The 20657-nt window shown below is 41.0% G+C and overlaps 1 protein-coding gene across 2 annotated transcripts in view; it reads right to left on the reverse strand.

The window, feature by feature from the left end:
- The window catches only part of tmtc1 (transmembrane O-mannosyltransferase targeting cadherins 1), a 125011-nt gene that overhangs the window by 52116 nt on the left and 52238 nt on the right, over positions 1 to 20657 (reverse strand). The gene's annotated exons all lie outside the window — the stretch shown is intronic.

Raw genomic sequence — 20657 nt, forward strand, 5'->3', positions numbered from 1 at the left:
ACTAAAATGGTTGTCTCTTTCACTTTGAACACACAAATGATTATAAATGGAGAACACCACAGCGTGTTCCACTGAGCGTGTCTTATATTAAGAGGAGAGTTCAGATTGTAAGGACTTTTACTTTATTATAAACTGTGACAAAAACATAAATCACCATTAGAGCTCACGATTCCAAAACCACATGCGGATGCACAGAAACAGCAACAATAGTATAGTTAGCAACTAATCAATCATGTTACTGACTTATACCTGCATTCCATCCTGGAGCTGCGTTTGATGCTATACTGACTTGTAATCAGGTGAATGGTGTCGCTGTCATTTGTAGGTCTGTTCTCACACTATGTAACTTTGGGCTCTGGGTTGGGAGAAGTACGTAAAACGTATCACACACTACCAACTATTTTACTGATTTTGGTGAAATTGGATCATATTTCATGGAGAAAAGGTTGTATTGGTATTAACACAACTAGCAAAGAAGGACAGACCAGAGGGGATTGGTGATGGGGAGTGGAGCCGGTGTCATGCCAGAACCAGAGCAACAGGCGACATAACTAGGTTCAGCAGCCACTGTGGGCATAAAGACAGAGGCAAAAAGACCCAAAAGGATCTGTTGGTGAGAGGATATTACAGAGGAAACTAAGAAGAGTGACCGGGCAAGAAGCCACTGTACAAGAGTACTTTTAGTCGTTGAAATAAAAGGCTGAAGGACAGACGCCGAGCTCGGCTTCTTGCTGTCAGACTAGTACAAGTAATATTAGCTGCTATGCTTTGTGTTGTTGTAGTTGAATTACATTCAGAAACTGTGGGTACCAAATCGCAAAGAAGTAACAAATCTTTCAAAATGTTGTTGCTGTTGAGCTTGGGTTTGTGAAGCAGTGTTCCAGCAGGTGCAGTGACTAAACAGACTCCATGTTCAGTTATCTTTGACTTTTTGACTGTAACAGAAGCTTATTGACTTAGTGAGCACTTTAAGCGGTCAATCAATGAGCAAGTCGCGATCGAAGAGCGCACATGATTCAGTTTAAAATGTTTTGTTTCCTGGTGTGCCCTGGAGGCTTCAGGGTTAATTAACCGGCCAGGGATGTTTGTTGCATGTTGTTCCTCATCTCTCTCTCTCTGCTTTTTGTCTATCTCTATACAGTCTATGTACTGGTTGCAAACCTTTTGCATTTGTTTTGTGATCTCTCAGCACCTTTGTCACGTCTACCTTCCTGTAAAACCAGTCTACAGGCCTGCATTGTACAAGGTCACCATCCATTCAGTCTTATTTTTATTGATCCAACCATATCACGGTCATTTATGAACTCTCCATTAGCCTGAGGTAGAAAGCTGAGTGCAGAAATAAAAGGCAACAAGAGAATAAGATAAGAGGGCAGGGACGAGACAGATAGGTAGTGAAAAGAAAGCATGGATAATCCATTCAACACCCCATCACTTTGAGATGTTCCCCTTGTGCAGAGCTTTCAAAGCATCGCTGAGATGCAGGGAGGAATGATCTCAAAGGAATTCTACACACATTCTGTCTGTCTCACACTCTGTCTCGTCTGTTTCATCCCTACCTCTCTCCTCCTTTTGCTCTCGACTTCCCTCTTTTCTCCTTTTCTATATTTGTCTTTGACAAAGTCCTTGCCCTGTCTGTTCTGCTGAGGTCTGCAGTGCCGAGAGACAGAATGACAAAAAGGAGTCAGTCTGCAGATGCTGCATTCGACTGAGTAACCATGAAAGAGTTTGGTCCCAGAAGAAGCAAGGTTGTTTTTTCTTGCTGATTAACACTGAATTAATGCGTCGAGAAGCACAGAGCATTTGATTTTTTGAATGGGCTTAAGTGGCACAAAAAATGCAAATCACACAAGGTAAAGAAAGCTTTAGGGTTTTCAACATATGCTGGTCATAAGAAAGAATATGTTAGGTTTAGTAAAAAAAAAAGGTTTTATGACTTTCCAGGTGTCCCTACATTCATACTATTTTGTATCATCGTTATTTTTCTTGCCAATGTGAAATGTAATCAAAGCTGTTGGAAATCCTTGCAGTGCCAACAAACATGTGGGGACCCTGAAGGCAAGAACGCTGGACTACTGAGGTAGAGTACCATCAGCCGAGTCATGATGAAGGCAGATCACGACACAGAAGCATCAAACTCCCTGTTTGTCGTTTGAGCTGAGATGCTAGACATCAAATGCCCGACGGTCTAAAAAATCCTCCCTACAAGCAGACATGCATCACCCTGTGCTTTTATCCCATCACAGAGTCAAAACACTGCTGTCACAGCATCATTCTGCTTTTTATCATTTTTCCAGAAAGGAAACAAATCACTTTTAGTTTAAAGGCAGTGATTTCCATTCATGTGTGTCATATTGTGTGCATCCCATTCATCAAAGTAATGTGTCAAATGCTAAAACATAGCGAAGGTTAGCTCCAGTTCAGAGAGGTGGTTAAAAGACAAACTGAGTCAAAGCACTTCCTTGTTGAAACGCATGAGGTCAGCTGGTCTATAGTGCAAATTCTCTGCGACGGCAGATTTACCTTGCTGCCACGAGCAAACCCACTAATCACAGGTTCCACAGAGCTTCCAGTGCAATGAATGGAACCTGCCCTGAAACTGACCCCTTTGAGTTGGAGTTTATCGAACCCAGTTTCCATTTCACTTACTCAATTCAAACTATTTGGCTTTGGTTTCAAACATCTGGAAGCTACTCGAGGATTTAGTTTGGTTCTGTAATCACCTTCTGTTGGCTGAGGAGGTGGAAAGAGTCTAATTAATGTTTACAACCTAGAGCTACAACCTGACAATGAGGGGAGCAGAGTGTTAAATGTATCTGACACACTGAAACAACTGATGAAGCAAAAGCCAAATTAAGAATGCTACGTCAGCTGTTTTAGTGTGTAGAACTCCAACTTCTGAAAACCGACCGAACATACTGAATTCATAAGCTGAAACCATTTTAACAGCTTCATCAGAAGATACTGAAATGATGTGCTTAGCTGATCATTTCATGAAAGAAAACTCATCACTTTGTTGGTCCTGTTGACTTGATACAAAGTTGATAATATTTATCACAGTTTTGAGCCTGCTACATTAAGGTTTTTTACATTGTTCTTGTATGAAATGTGACAAATATTTCTTCTGATCTGAGTAATTACTTTAAACCTGAAAATCTCTGAAAGGGAAATGTGAGCTGTCAGTGTTAGCTAGTCGTACTCGTGGATCTACTGGGCTTGGCTTTGTGACGGTACAGTCCGTTCTCCAGGCGACTTTCAAAAACCCAACATACTTTTGTTAACTTGCTCAGATTTGGTCATCTTGGTTTATGTGCTTCTACCATGAGTCAGTAGCTTTGTAGTTAAATAGATTCCCATATGTCTGTTTCTATGATTGGGCATCTGTTTAGGACTGTATAGGTTGTTTTATTTTGAAAATTAGCTACATTCTCTATGTTTCTGTGTCTGACCTATGACCAGCTCGATCTCTGTTCATCACAGCGTCCATCAGAAATATAACAGCTGCATATTTTCTGCAGAGTAGAGCTGAGAGATGTATCACAGCTGTATTAAGCTGTTAGTTTCAGCATAACAGAATATAGTTTATTGTAACAGAATGATCTGATTTTGACGTGTATTGCTCATTTCTCCTGTTTTTATATAGTTGAACCAGCATTGATGCAATGGTCTAGTTTTTATGTACACAATTACAAATGTACAATGATAAAATACAAATAAACATATCTTGGTCTATCCATACAGCACTGCAGGGAATCACTGCGCTGTAGAATAAATGCATCAAACGCCTTAATCACACATTTACAGTATTTTAAATAGAAAGGCTTATTAAATTCCTCTTACAGGCTGTATTGCTTTAATAACGTGTTGCTGAGCTGAAACTGATGAAAAGCCATGTGCTGCCTGACAGAGGCTGCAATATGAACGCATCTTCTCGAGGTTGGATGATTAAAAACCAAGCTCCCTGAGGTTGACGGAGGCTGGAGTAAAGACAGCGCGCTCCAGGGCTGGAAATGCAAAGCAACACTCGACGGTGTCTGAAAAACCGCTCGGATGGAGCAACACTGAGAAAATTGGTTTCACGCTGGAAAGTGAAAGAATGAGACGCCCCTCCCCCCAACACACACACACACACACACACACACTCTCAGAGGGTTCAGAGAGAGAGGAACGGACAGATGCTGTTGGTGTCTTCAGACCAAGGGCTCAAGTTTTCCCATAGGATCATGGGAAAGACGATTGTGTCTGTCATCTGCATAACCGGATGCTAATTTACTATGGCAACTGTGACCGCGGCAACAGCAAAGGATGAATGGAGTGGAGGAGGTGGGAGTTTGGGGTGGGGGGGGTGTTGTGGGAGGTAGGAAGTCAGACAGAAAATTGAGTTTGGTTGATTGTTTTGAAGAGAGTGTCAGCTTCCTCACACACGAGAAAAGACACACACACAAACACACACACGCCCACAGATAAAATAAACTGTCCCATCTGGAGTGTGAGAGCATCTTATTTGTGGATTAAGTCCAGTAAATCTGGCGGCTCGGGCTCTCTCTTTCTAAGCTGGAACCCATAAAGCTCTCCATGTTTCACTCACAGCTGAAATTCTTAACATTCCACCAGCTGAGTGGCATTTCCTCTTCCTCCTACTCCTCCTCCTCTTCTTCTTCTAACAGCGTGCCACAGTTATTCACACTCATCCAGCCGCCCTGCCTGAGACAAAACACGGCCGCCGCACAACACTTCAGGCTGAAACACAGTCAGTGAATGGGTGGAGTGGGTGCTCTGCGGCAACCTCTTGACTCAGTGGGGCTTCTTGCTATCAGCAGTTTTACGTTAATTTACGATAATGACGAGATGGAATTATCCCCAAATGGCTATACGATGTTAATGAATAAAAATGCGATTAAGCCCCAACAGTCATGGGTGTTCCCTGACATTTAATAACCTATATAATGTTCTTGAATTACTGGAGTCTTTAAACTAGAGCTCCTAAAAAGGAAGCACTGGGAATGATGTCTGCCATGCAAAAAGAATGTAAACATTCAACTTTGGCTCTATTTTATATTCAACATGAAGTGATGGACGGAGTGGAGCCAGAGGTGAAGCTGAGCTCGGACCTGTTCAGTGAAATATTCTTCCTCTTTTGCCGTGATTAAATTAAATTCTACTCATTCACACAGAGAAAGTGAATTTGGCAATTTATCTCTCTGTCCTCTCCCAGTGAGAAAACATCTTCACAAAAATGTCTCTTCAACCTGTGAAGACAGCTTAAAGGTATGAGAGAGAGCAGCACTTAGGACCACTTAGAATCAGCGTTTGAGTGGCACATTGCTGAAAGTGGATTCACATTTTAGTTTGACAAAATTAAGTTTTAAAGTTAAAGACTGACAGGTAGGTGTCATAGCTTTTTTTGAGCAACCAGGCATCATCCGGCCCACCTCAGCTTCACCCACGCCCCACCTCTTTGTCCATTTTTAGATTAGCCTGGAGGCAGCGGAGGCAGGACTGCCAAGATGGAGACGACCACCGCACTGAGCTTCACAACAGCTCTTTAGAAACCTGGGGGTGACACAGAGACTATGTCCATGTTTTTTAAAGTCTATGGTCTGATGCAACCGCCTCTCTCTGTAGTCCAGCTCACAGCACCATCTGATTGGTTACGTCATGTTTTCAACACAGAAGGCTACTGTGTATCTGCCCGCACACTGGAGCTGCTTCAGCTAGAGAGCAGAGCTGTGTCTCCAAGGTAAGGCAGCAGATATGCTGAAACTGCAGAACCATCTCATGATCTATGCTGACAAGCATCCCCAGTTTCCCAGTAACACCACTGAAAATGCTCAAAGTCACTGACTGCAGGATTTCACTCAGTGGAGGCTTTTAAATCAGCCTGTTCTGCTAGACTCTCACTTTATGCAGTGATATACAGTCGAGTATAACAAGATAATTCAGATTGTTTAGGTAGTGAGAGCTATACATCTTTGAGTAACATCATCGACAGATACTCCAATGTTAGAGACAGATTGAAGGGCACTTCAGGCCACACAAGCAAGAGAGTTTCTTTGCTCACGTCCTCGTCCACTCCGAGTGTGAGCATCTTCACTGAGGTCTCTGCAATTTATGAGAAAAACAGGAGCTGTCTCAGAGGAGCTGCTGAGAAACTCTGCTTTCAGCACTACAATCTGCTGCTGCTGAACCGGGACTAACAACGGAGGGCAGGGACTGACAGAAGGACTCACATATAAAAACTGGGCATTATTTAAATGTTCTGTTCACTTTATAAGAAATGCTGCCAGGCAAGACAACATGGACAACTGGACGCAGCACAGATCCAAACAAGATTCATCCCTCGGACGTGCAGAGGTCAGTGTCCTCCGAATTCAAATCTTTGTGTGTCACTTGAAGTAATAACCAAAATCACATCCATCAAAAATATAACCAACCTAATACAGTCAACTCAACTTCAACCAGACACCAAACAACAAAACCTTTCATCGAGTACAAAGTATCAGTGCACAGACCAATCATCAAAAACTTTGAACATTTTCAACAGAGAACGAATCAAATTTAAGACAAAGAATGAAAAAAAAATAAAGTACTGATGGCCAGACGTCTTAATTACATTTCTTCTCCTCACTCAGCACAAGCGTGGCTTTGTCACTCCAATCACTCCAAACACGCACTTTATTTTACATTTGCCTCATACAGGATTCAGACTGAATCACACACAGTGTATGTGTGTGTGTGTGTGTGTGTGTTGGGTTTTTTCCCCCTCAGATTTCTTCTGTCTCTCTCTCTCAGAGTTGATGTCAGGCCATGCAATGTCTTATGATGTGTGATGTAGTGTGAAGGGCTGCTCCGGGGCAGTCACCGAGCTGAAACGCTTCACAGCTCTCTGACACTGACAAAACCGACACTCTGCACTGCATGCTATCTCTGAGTGTGTGTGTGTCTGTGTGTGTCAGGCTCAAGGTGCCCTTTTTGTCTTTTAACTGAGTGTGAAAACCCTCATCTCATGTCGGTGCACCTTACAGTATGACTGCCACATAATACCATACCATCTGAACCTGGGCACTCTGCTGACAAAGCTAAGACCAAGGCTTCAGCCTTTTATGAAATGTGAGAAATGTTCACAACATAATAAGATAGTTGAATATGAAAAACTGAGTGCAGGACTCACAGGAAAGCCACCAATGGTGAATGGGGAGTAAAATTAGGGATCCAAATGTTCATCTTTACCATTTGATAACAATCGAGATATTTACTCGCTCACAGAAGATCTGTTATTTTACCTAGGGTTCAAGTTCAAGTCAACTTTATTGTCAATTTCTGCTATATGTACAGGACATACAGAGTATTGAAATTTCGTTTCCCTCATATCCCGTGCAATCAGCATAAACAAAATCTAAAAATATATACAAGCTAAAGACATCTGGAAACTTTTGATGGGAAGTTAAACTGGGGAATTTTGGATAAATTCCAAATCAGATACTCCATGGAAGTTATGGAAAGTTATGGGAATTAACTGGAAATTGGGGGTATTTAAAACAAACTTTATCATATCCAAACATAAACATTTTGTTTTACCATAAGCAGACATTTAAGTTTAAAAAGTTTACATTTTTTTTAATTGAACAATATTATGTAATCCACAGGCTCGACTGTGTGGCTTCAATAGCCTGTGCGCTCTGGGCTCTAAAGTGTGATCCAGGTTCAGATCCTGTGTATGTACAGTAGGAGGCGTAGCCTCAATAGCCCTGCAGTAACCAGTGTGCTATGTGCATGTGATTGAGGAATATCAGATATTCAGTGTACCTGCATGAAATTTAGTTGTTTTAGTCAAGATTATGCTAAAATATATTTTCCCCAACGATATTTAAGTTCCCTGTTAAGGGCCAACCTTCAATTTTGTAAATTCCTGGTTTATTCCTGTTTATTCCCATAAATTCCTGTTAATTCCCATGGAAAGTTTCCCATTTTGAAAATTCCCAGAATTTCGCAACCCTAGCCGTACCACTGCAAAACCTTGCAGGGAAGTCTGGTTGGACAGGTGAGCATACAAAGCATCTGACCTTGAGACTGTGGACTGTGGTTTGCTTCCTGCCTGCGCCTGTCACTGTTTACTTTGGCCATATTTTACCCTAACCATGACCAAGTAGTTTTAGTTACATTACCACAACATAATGTGTCATGCCATTAATGGGATCTAACAAGATTGTTTTGAATTTTCCATATATCTCTACAAATTACATTTTTTTTTGAAGAAATCAGAAAATTAAAATGCCTGTGAGGTTTTCTTTGCATTCAGTCTTCCTCACCAAAAAGCATTGTGGGTATCCTTGAGGTCTAAATATGTGTTGAAGGCATTTCCTTCCTCTTCAAAATTTTTCAAAGCCCATTTAAACCTGTGTTGTTGCCACAGTCGTAGGTTATACCACACATTCTGAGCCTAAGGGCAGTCGCAAAGAGAAGAGGAGTTGCTGCAGAGTCAAGGACATGAACTCTCACTGACTTCTCACAAACAGGCATGTTTGGAATGAAGCTGGAGGTGCTGCGCTCAGGGGCTGTCTTTGCAGAGTATTTGGCTTCATCGAGGCGTGAATAGTGGCCTAAATGTATTTCAGTTTCTCCTGATTAAAAATGTTTTGCTGTTGCTAAGGCTTGAAATGTACTTTTTAATCTTTTAATCAACTCCTGCCCCTAATCCCTCATATTTTGCGTCAGGATCAGGGTTGTGTGCTTTGGAGCGTACACATACCCTCCCAAAAACACACATCCGCCTGCTAGATTAGGTCAAATGTGCATCGCATAAAACCCAGGAGAGGATTACTATCGGGCATCGTTACAGGCTCACAACCTCAGAGCTTTTCCTGACAAAAGCCCCCAACACTGCTCAATATTATACAAGGGAGAGCTTTACACTGTTCCTGCCTGGAGGATACAGCCTCAAGTGCCCAAAGAACCTGCTCATTAATCACAGAGACACACACACACACACACACACACACACACACCATCTCTCCTGTGAGAGCATGGGAGGCGTTCCTCACAGTTAGAAAAAGCACTGTCTTCATATTAAAGCCATCCATCTTTACTAAGCTCTGATTTTATTGAGGATCTTTATGGAGAAACATGTTGCTTTCCTCTTTGTAATATCTTGCATCTGTAACAGGAGAGGCAGTCCAAAGCACAGGGAGCGTTCCATACAGACGGACTAATAAATGCCATGCAAGTGCACACACACATTTTACACAGTGTGTAAAAATAACATCTTTATTTATAACCCATTGAGTAAATTACCTCTAAAATCCTGAAGATTATCAAAAAGAAAACATCACAGAAAATGCGGTTGTTGTATTCCCTCTGCAAGCAAGGGATCAACACATATTTAACTGCAGGTAAGGCCGCATTCAGACAGCATCAGGTGCTGCAGTGAAAATGTTTTTCCATTCATTTGAATGGAAAAACATTTAGATAGTCTCTGAAACTGAGACTATCTATACCCTGAATTGTTGTGTTCTGGCTTTGTTTGTTTCATGTACCAGCTTCTTTGAAAAAGTTTATTTGGTTTGTGTCCGATGGAGAGAAAGAGAAAGAGAAAGCCAGCAGTGGTCGAGAGACATAGACAGTGAATGTGGTTATGTTCAGCACAATGAACAAATTAATTCAGCCCCAACCATGCAACCATGTGTTACCATATTGCTTCTTCTTGCCTTATTGAGCTGGGTCATAATAGTCCAGTACTGTACTGAATAATCCTATCTTGGTTTGGGTCCAGTTATTCAACAGTGTCAATTGTACCATAATGTGTGATGTCATCTTCTTTTGTTTAAATGGATTTTATTAACTGGTATCGAGAAATATTCAACAAATCTACAAATTCAAAATCCAGTCACCTGTAGGCCTGCCTCCCATCATTCCACAGGGTTTCCATTCCAACATTACCTTTTATCCTCAGTCTTTTTTTCAGTCTACATAATAAATATAGTTTATTAACATTATTTCAGTATTGAGTTTAGTCATTGGTTAAGTTACTGTTTGATCAATAAATGCTTCATGGCAAACTGCATTGCATATACAAACTTGTTTCAAGTGTCCAGCAGCAAATTCTGTGGTTGGGAAATGAAGCCAATGCAGAAGTGCTAAAAACTGTACTGTAAGTCCTTGAGCGGCCACTTGAGGCTGGCTACAGAAGTGAGTCAGTCTCCATAAGTCCCCATGTTGAAATGTCCAACTTCACAGCAGAAATAAAAATGTTTACAGCCTGGTACAAAAAACAGTTTTGGTCTCTATAGCTAATTTCCCCGTTCATGACAACTGTACTGAAGGTGAAATTTTATAGAACTCACCTGTTCAAATTATATTAAGGCTTAAAGTTATGCAGAATTATCAGTGTGACTGCTTTGATTTACAGGTAGGGGCTGCTACAGATGGCTCATTAGAGCACCCAGCTGTCATTCAGCCCACCTCAGGTCTACTGATGATCCACGTCTTTGCTGATATTTAGATTAGCCGGAAGTAGAAGAGCATATTTTCTGCTTTAGAATGACAGGGGCTCAAGCAATGTCCAAGCATGATCCAGTTTAAAAAGCGGTACAAACACATGGTTTTCACGAGGTACAGGGAGGAAGAAGGGCTTTAACAATGGGTGTTTTCATAAATGCTAAATGATTTATGTATTTGTTTGTTTAATATATTTATTTTCTATTTCTCTATTTTCTTTTTTTTGTAAATATGTATTACTTAGAAATGTATGTTTGGGGAGTAAGATTATTTATTGAATAGTGGAGAAGGGGTAGGTTTAAATAAGCATATGCTTCATCCTACTCCTTTTCGTACATGTTGGGTTCACATTATTACTTTTTGTATTGACTATTGTTATTTTGATTATTTGGATATTGGATTTCTTTGTTTTTCAGTTCACTTTGTTGTGTTACCCACACATCTTCGAAATAATCTACAGTATCTATCTATCTATCTATCTATCTATCTATCTATCTATCTATCTATCTATCTATCTATCTATCTATCTATCTATCTATCTATCTATCTATCTATCAAAATTGTGAGACGTAGTGTCGAGCTTGTGACAGTGCCTACTCACTTTTTCTGATTTTGAACACTTAAATAATTTAAGTAATTTAAATCATTTGCAATGATAAATGTCTCTACTGTCCATGAACTGTCCCAGACACCGTGTCTTTGTGTCTCAGGGAATATATGTTTTGTCCCTGGAACACTGCTGCCTGACCCTGCTGAGATGACCTTCTGACTATTTGCTGACTGCTGTCTTCTTGGATTATCTCTCTGGACTTGATGGGGTTAGGACCGAAAACCTTCAGCTTGAGTCTATTTTTGGGTTCCACATCTGTAATCTGTTGTTACAGGTGGAGTCAATGCAAAGTGGATGCATTGTCTATGGCTTTTCTAATTGGGACCCCTCATTCTGCATTACTGCTCAATGTTTAAGTTCTCTAACTCAAAACTGTGGCGTCTGTCCTCATCACTTGAGTCTAATTTGACAAAAACTTGGCGTTTTTCTTCAAGATGAATAGCTTTTTGGATAGAAAGTGGGAGAGGAGACAGTGATTTAAGTGTGTGTGGGTGAGAGGAGAAGTATTATAATTTTAGTGGAGCTTCCAAACCAAACGTGCAGCTTTCAGTGAGTGGGATGCTTTGTGGTTTTTCTGAACATGAGCCAAGTCAGGTTCGAGGTGTGTCTGTGATTCTTGTGAGTCTTTCTGTACTTAAAAGGACTCTGTGTCTTCACAAAGAATTAAATTCTGAACATGAACATTCTTTGAAGTGTGGACAGTCCAGTTCACGCTCCTTTACACCCTAAAAGTTACTGCAACACAATCCAAAACTTTTTGAATTGATTTCCAACTTTCCAGCCAAGACTGAAACTCGCTTGAGAAAGCTGATCTTAAGGTTTATAACAGGGTAAGGCAAGGTTAAAAGAACAGTTAACCCCAGATCAAAAATAAAATTTTCTTACCCTTAATGCGATTTATCCATTTAGCCATAGCACCGGAACATGATTTCCAATGTTACTTTTGAGTTGTTTTAATGTTGTTTCTTTTTGGCATTATGAACATCGCAAGCCAGCTCCTATCTATGTCCCTTATATTTAAGAGGCAATATCTTAAGAATGTGACCACTCAGATCTACATGGATAAATAGTTTATCTATATAGCACCTCATCTTAAAGTTACCAAGAATCAAGAAAGTCAGGATGTCCTGACTAGCTGCTGATCCTTAAGATCTGTATTGAAGCAGATCCATGCTAAATGTATTATTAGGCCTATCGACTCAATGAAAAACAATCAAATACCAGGTCTGTTTTTCTGTACTTTGCTGTGTTTTGTCCAGATCAGCCTGATAGTGTCACAGTGCTGTTCTCCAGCCTGCAGTGCAGTGCAGTGAAGATGAATGAGAACAATTAGTTGGGTGAACCGATGTGTCTGAATTCTGACGTTCAGGTTGACAAAATACATGAGCCTCCTATACACAGAGATCCCACAAAGTGTAAAAAGTTTCAGATGATCCAGAACACGGTAGCATGCCCAAAAGGTCACGTTACGCCGCTGCTCATTGAGCTCTGCTGGCTACCTGTAGCAGCCCACACTACATTTAAATCTCTAATGGTGACTACAAAGTCGTCTCCAGTTCTGCACCCTTACTTAAATTCTCTTATACAGACATGTGTTACCTCCTGACCATTGTACTCCACCAATGAACAATGCCTGGCTCAGCCACCTGTACGCTCAGGGCAATCCAAACTTTTCTGTTGTTCCCTGTTAGTGGAACGTTCTACCAGTTCCTACCAGATCAGGAGCATCCTTCTCTACTTTTAAAAACCTCCTTAAGACCCAGCTCTACAGAGAGGACCTCCTCTCCAACATGATAAATCTATCCCCTCTAGTATCGTCACAGTTCTTATTGCCACACTAACATGTCTTGTTGCACTGCCCGATTGTTTCCTTTTTTGTAAGCTGCTTTGGATAACAGTGTCAGCTGAATGACTAAATGTAAATGATGTAATGTAAAGTATGTCCGACATGAAGCTGGCTTCACTTTTTAACACTGAACCAAACAATGGCAAAATAATGCCATTCCAGTGTGTAATATTGGACAGCATGTAGGCAGTCTGAAAGCAACTTTGTTCTTTGTTTTTCATCGTAGTGATGCCATTTCAGTAATTGAGAAACAACACGAGTTTACTTTGGCTGCAGCCTTTATTCACTGAACTGTAATGTACACCGTACATTTACCGCTCAACTGACAACTTCACTGTTCTACCTCACACCCTCACACACACGTGTCCCGTCCTGCCGGATAATTTTTATGAAAATGGTGATTCAGCTCTGTTAATACCTGCCAGTACACTGCCAGTTTAGAAACGAGACAACAATGACATCCCGCCCCATTCATCTTCTTCTCCATATACAGAACAGCAAGGCATAATACAACAACAACATGCAATACAGTGCACTCAACAGAATACAGCAACAACATTGAACAGGCTGTGAAAGGTGCTGAGGATTCACTCCGACTAAACCGTCTCTTTCTCAGAACAAAATATTCAGCTGGCAGCGTCTCATTCTCGGATGCTCTCACAGGTTGAAATGACACACAGTCATCACACTGAATTCATTGATGCATCTCTTAGGATGTATGACAGACCAAAGTTAAAGGAAGTGGGTCTGTAAACTCTCATGGATATTTACAGTTACTGACTGCCTTCATTTCTAAGGTTGGCAGACCTTAACTTTATTTCAAACTTGTCTCATCCTCACCGTGAACTTCTTTTTAGCCGTGTTGTGTTCCCAGAATTCAGAACATACTTTGGTGCTCACATGTCATTAGTGCTGATGGCAAAATTGCAAAACCCGGGCTGGAAAAAGAGGCTTAGGTATCTCATCCTAGAACTTTACTCAACATTTCTCTTAAGTACAGGAAAAACAATAATGTGTGTGTGAGTTTGTATGTGTGTATGTGAGAGAGAGACAAAAATAGGAGCATTCTGGGTAGCATGATGCTGAGTAATGCGTGGCCATTAGAGCACAGAAAATGTGCAAAAGAGAATAAAGACATTAGTTAGGGAATGCTGGGAAAAGATCAAGAGATGGGGGGTGGGGGGTGAAGTCTGTAGAAGCATTCTAATGAGGACCAAGGGACCGTCAAAGCAGAGACAGAGGGAGGAGGAGGAGGAGGAGGTGGTGGAAGAGGTGGCGCTCAGAGCCACAGTCTCTGTTCTTCCTCACCTCGTTTCTCTTCACAGCTTTAAAAACAAAACACCTTTCACATCTCCCTGATGTCCTCATTATTGCTTGTCTGCTCCTGAGCCAGCAGGAAATCGCATCACATTTCAGTGAAATGTAGAGCTGGGTGTCAAGGAAAGCAGGGTAGGAGTTATGCAGCATGTCTGAGAGGTGAAGAGTGAAATTGTTGAATGAGGCAAATAAATGTGGAAGGAATGCAGGGGGTAAGACTGCTGCATAATGCATGTGAGAGGGACAGGACAGTGAGAGTTGAGACAGGATAGGAGGACAGGAAGTTAAGCAATAAATCGATTTCTTGGTCAAAACAGTCTTTCTTCACCTGTTCTTCTTGTCTTCAAGTTGGGAAACTCCTTGCTGTCATCTTGAATGTTTTCAATAGCTCTGAAAACTCAAATACACTTGAGTACGCTCAGGTCATCTTTCACATCCACCCTTGAAGAAGTACGTCTTGGCAAAATGATTGGATGAACCAGCTGTATATCATCATCTATCATGGTTAAACTTCAACCAATCAGCCTAAATGCGTTGTGCTAAAAGTTAGCAAGCTAGACAAATCATTTTATCACATTACAGCCACCCACCTGACTAGCATCCTCCTCCCGGTCACGCAGACCCGGCTCTCTCTCTCTCTGTCATTCACTCGCTCTTAAACACACCATACTTGAGAACTAAAGTACTGTAGGGGGGTCTGTGGGCACTCCCCCAGAAACATTTTGGGATTTTTAACACATAAATGAGGCATTCTGGTGTACTCTGAGGAGAAAATAGAGGGAAAAGACAACATTGCTTCAGATTTTAAAAACTGACTGAGGATCATTGTAATGGCAAGAATGGCTGGAGTGTATGAAACTGGTCTAGTGGGGAGCTGAGGCTGGAGAGCAAAAACAAAACTCATTCCTTAAAATCTTTTGGCCTGGATCAGCCTTTCAAGGGCCGTTTCCGCTTCACCATGGGCCTCTTAGGCCACACTTTCTTCTTCCACCACTTCTGCCCTATTCTCATCTGTATCTTGATAGCTGTACTGTCAGATATTAAAAATGTAAAGAGACCCCCACATACTTGAGCTTTACACATGTCCTGAGATTTTCAGCCAACTATGATTATAGAATATATTAGCCTACCCCACGTTGGGCTGCTTCTTCTTTTCTTTTTTTCTTTCTTGTTTTTGTTTTCTTTTTTTTTGGCCGGGTTCGGACTGAGAATTAATGCTTGTCACTAGCATTAATTAGTCACTCCTCTACCTCATAGACAGTAGGAAAATGTAAACACACTAACGTCAGCAGGTCACTTAAGCACCACGCTGTACCGGGCTGGCCTGCGTGCCATACTGGGCTGGTTCACTCATGAACGGTGGAAAAATGTAATGTCAGTGCGTCACTTGCAGCATCACGCTGTACTGGACCGGCCCACTGATCCAACCCCCGTAGGCTAGTCCGCCCCTGGTGTTGGGCTGCCGGCCGTCCTGGAGTACCAGCTGTTCTGTGATTCTCCAGATCACACAGATAGCCAGTCCGCCCCTGGTCTGGAGAAGACCGAAAACAACCTTTCCATTGAGAAAAGCTCCTCAATCTCATAAGTTCTGCTGCCTCTGAAGGTTACAGCAGGTAATGAGGAAACATTCAACAATGTTAGCAGCTTCTAATTTTTAGCCGTTGTTGAACATCACTTTCATCAGTTACAATGAGGGGGCTTGGATTGTCTAGAAGTGTTGCCAGGAGCAGGTCATCAACTGTCACCACTCAACTTTCATTCAGGCCAAAATTAACGTTTAGGTGAATAAAAGTATTTTTATCGGCAGATAGCAAATATTTAAATTAGGTTATCATTTAATGAGCGGGTTACTTCATGGACAGCTGCCATCTAAATAGTAGTCAAAAGGTCTGAGCAGATTTGATTGATGAAGACCATAGAAAGCAGTTGAAGGCTCCGAGAAAGAGCTAACAATTACGTACCCTGATTTAAGTTAGTGTTGTCAAACTACTATTCACAAGTTCAAGAATGAACTTCATTCTCCGCATCATTATTGTCTTTGTTAGCAGTGCAGCACAGATTTAGGTGATCTCTGGGTGTAGTCCAAAGGAATTAACTGACCTGAGTGTAGAAGGCCTTTTAAGGCTAAATGGAAATGAAAAAACTACATTAGAATTGAAACTTTTCTAACTTTACTTCTATATCACTTCATTAAAAAAAATTGTGTAGGCAGTTACTTTGATCACAGCATCCCTGTTTTCTGTCTAAAGAAATCTTCTTAAGTGGAGCTCGGCTGGATAAAATCCTGTCCTCTGGGGTTCCACAGTCTAATGAGGAACCATCTGAGAGTTCCTCACATCAACAATCTTGGGATTCCGATGGCTGCTAATTAGGATCCAGTCCAAATAGCCTCATTATTACAGTATATCTCATTGTCTTTTTACATTAAACACAATTATGTGAGAAGCTTTACACAATTATACCTTATGACAGAGTGGGTGAGGCCTCCTGCTGACTGTGCTAAAGCATATTAATGGTATGCACACTACTGTATGCCTGGCTCTGCTGTGACCCAGCCATTAGTTCATCTAGAAGCCTCCACGGGCCACAGAAGCCACAACATGTACTGTATGCATAAACCCACATACCAGTATATCCACAGCAGCAACAAACAGGAATGTCAAGAATGCACATCACAGTGAGGAAAGCTGTGCTCTTCTGACAAAGCAGGTGTTATTACCAACTCCAGAAATATATTTAGACAGGAAACAGCCATCAAGTATTCAAGTTCTAATTTAGTTTTGCTATTTCAATATTGTCTTAATGACCTTGATTTACACTCAGTTCTGATATTTCAAGCATTTCTAGAATCCCTTTGGACTGCACCCAGAGAAACAATGAACACATTGCAGTCTGTACTGCAACTAGAGAGACAATAAGGACACAAGATCTACTGTTGTACTTGTCCAGTAATTAGGCAAATTAAGAGCAAGTATTTCATATTTCACAAATAAAAATAGCCTAAAATTTGTGCAGGTATAGCCAAATATTTCGTATTTGCCAATTTATTAGTTACACACAGATAAAACTAATGCAGTCTACAATATAAAAATTACAATGTTCAGTTTTTATTGGCACAGTTTTAGAGAGCTGTTGGTTATGTTCATGGTCATTTCGGAGGATGTAGTAGGTTGTAATTCAACAGAAACACAAGCTAAAGTGAGTGCCTTCCCTACTGATCATAGGATCATAAAGGATGAGAAACAGTCAGGTGGTTTGGAACAAGAAAAGGGTTGGATTGTCTAAATGCATGTAAGGAGTTCTTGTTTATGTGTGCAGCCTGAGGTCACGGTGTAGATGTTTTACAAGAAGTAAAATCCACATTTCAGGCAGCATTTCAATTTAAAAGACATTTCTGTCATTTTAGAAACTGATTGCAAAGATATGGTCCCCTGTGTGAGGAGACTTTCCTCACAGCAGAGGATTTGACTTGTCATAACAAGAAAGAAAAAGGTGTAACAAATAATGGCTCTGTTCCATTGGGCTGAGCCAGTAAGCATAGCTAGCCAACACACATCAGCAGGGCCCTGGTGCTGGAACACATAAATGGATGGTAGCCATTGTAAATGTTATTTGTTACACCTTGTTTGACAAGTAAGAATGCCTGCTGGGAGAAAGGTCTATTGGTTGTTATCATTGCATATGTCCTGTGACAGCAGTTACTATTTTGAAAGCAAGATATGACACAACTTGATTCATGTGTTTCAGTGAGTTCCTGCTTGCTTCTTCTAGTCTCAACTGAACTGATGATGAAGAGAAACCAGAGTGCTCCCAGGAATTTGGGAAATGCTTTAAAGGTCAAATATTTTGTCCCCAGTGGAGACCATCAATCTCAATGTCATTCTGGCCTCTACACCCACAAATTCAGGCTACATCCAGCCCAATGTGTTTTAGTTTTAAAATACATACGTTTTGCTGGATAGATGATCAACTGTCATCCATAGAGGACATTTTTTTCCACAACCTGTACACACATCAACACACAACACAATAATACAACAATAATAGCCAAAGGGACACAAAGTACAGTCAACAAGAACATGCGTCTGTTAGTGTAATTGTTAGTTTGGAGCAGTGATGGCAGAGGGTATGAAGCTCTTACCATAGCATGTTTGTTTTTTTGTTTTTTTTTACAGATCAGAGATCCGTATCTGAAACCAAATGGGAGTAGATTAAAGCAAGACTACAGAGGGTGGCTGTGTGTGTTGTGCTTTCTGTGTGAGGGCTGGGAGGTTGGGAGTATGGGCACCAATTATTTTAGAGGCTGATCATCTGGTATCGCTGGACAGTGTTCAGGACTAGTGGAATTTAAGTGCTGAAGGAGGGTATGGAGGGTAGCATCCACACTACTCTGGCATTTTTGAACCCCTGAAATGAAACGTTTTGGAAAAGCTGCTAGTTTGTTTTAGTTTGACTCCAGGAACTAAACTCCAGGATAGGGTTTTAGTGTGTACCTTTAAAAATAATGACACGGACATCCTGATTGAGTCTTATCAGTAAGATGTGTACTTCCCTGATTAATCACGCCCCTATTGTGTGACTGGAAGAACACAAACAACATGAGCCTTGACAACCAGCTCTAATTCAATATGGATAATGAATTAGAAGCTTGCCGTCTATGCACAGATAACAAGAAAAGAATATATCATGATGGATGGTGGTGGTGGTTTCCTGTTCATGGTGGAGAGTGGCAAGTATGTCCAACAGCTCAGCTGCTACTGTATGCCATGTTTCATAAAAAAATATTACTCAAAAGTCTTGATAAGGTAAGCCCTCTTGCAGGATCTGATTGGTCCAGAAAGTCCAGAGGACAGGGCCAAATGACCTTCCTCATTTCTTAATAACTTAATAAGTTCCTAGGCCTCTAACAGTAAATGTATATTAAAGAGTATCTTTTGAAGAGAGTATTTATTATAAATAATCAGAGCTAGAGAAGGATTAGGCTGTGGCAGCAGGGCAGACACTCACTGGATATGTACAGTAAGTGCAGCCAGAATGAGACAGTGGGAGTAAAGACTATATCTGACAGGCAGAAGGAGATAAATCCGTGAGAGCAGCAGTATGTACATGCTGCCTCTCCTGTCACCAATTAGCTACGTCCTGGAGGAACATGGAGCAGATGCTCCACTGAGCTGAGAAAACAAATATGGTCCTTCCAACATCCCCCTCTTCCACTCCTTTATCTCCATTTCCATCGCTCGCCAGTTCTCTGGTGTGTGATCAGACACACTCAGCACAAGGCACGAAAACAGAGATGAAAAACACATTTATACACACACACAAACATATATATACAAGCACGGCAGATGATTAAGATTTAATGAAGCTGTAGTTCATGCCTGACCAGATGTTTGGAGGCGCAGTACAGCCATCGAATATTACTAGAGGTAACTGCAGACAGGACTGCCATCTAATCACTCTGTCATCTGCCGGGCTGACAATAAAAAAAACACACTTTTTGTTTCACACATTAGAACGCATTTATTACAGACTATTTTAGTTTTGTGCTAGATGTTTTATCCTTGAGAGTAAATGAACAAACGGAAGACAGAGATAGAGAAAAGAGAATGTGTGTTCAATAGATCAGACAGGCATTGTCTAAATACAAGTCCATTTACTTGTCGATTTCTCTGCCTAAATTTATTCAGTGAATGAGAGTGGAGTGGGTTGAAATGTGCATGAATGTTGAAGGAGAAAGACAGAGAGGAAATCGAGAGGTGAATGAATAGAGTATGCGAGAGGGGATGTAAGAGTACTGACCCTGAAAAGAGTTCCTGTACATTTATGATTTAACAGTGCAGCACTACTTTCACTTTTGAAAAATAAAGTCAAAAATCATGGAAGACACACGTTACATGCGAGTGTTCCATGAGACGGGGTTAAGGTAGGGTTAGTGAGGGACATCAAGTACGCTATGTTCACAGTGACAATGCAGAAATGCTAGTGTTTACTATGGTTGCAACTTAGCTTAATGTGTTAGCATGCTAACATTTGCTAATTAGCATGAACAAAAACTACAACTGAGGCTGATGGGGATGTAATTACTGAAATGTCAAACTGAAGTTATGATGATGGTGCCAAATAAAAGGTTAAGCAATCACCAAAGTTATTACAAATCATCCTCCAGGGACGATCAACATTTGTCCCAAATGTCATGGTAATCCACTGAAGATCTGTTCAGACATTTACCCCTGGATTACAAACTCTCAACCTGGTGCTGAGAGGAGAACTCGAAAGGATAGACAGATATTTCTCTGGATAATGAAAGTCTGTTGGGGTGTGAGATGAAAAGTTCAAACACATTAGGATTTGTCCTCTGGGGACTATGATCTGTACCAAATGTCACAACAA

Source organism: Larimichthys crocea, chromosome XX (genome assembly GCF_000972845.2).
Source record: "Larimichthys crocea isolate SSNF chromosome XX, L_crocea_2.0, whole genome shotgun sequence".
In the NCBI taxonomy this organism is placed as follows: Eukaryota; Metazoa; Chordata; class Actinopteri; family Sciaenidae; genus Larimichthys; species Larimichthys crocea.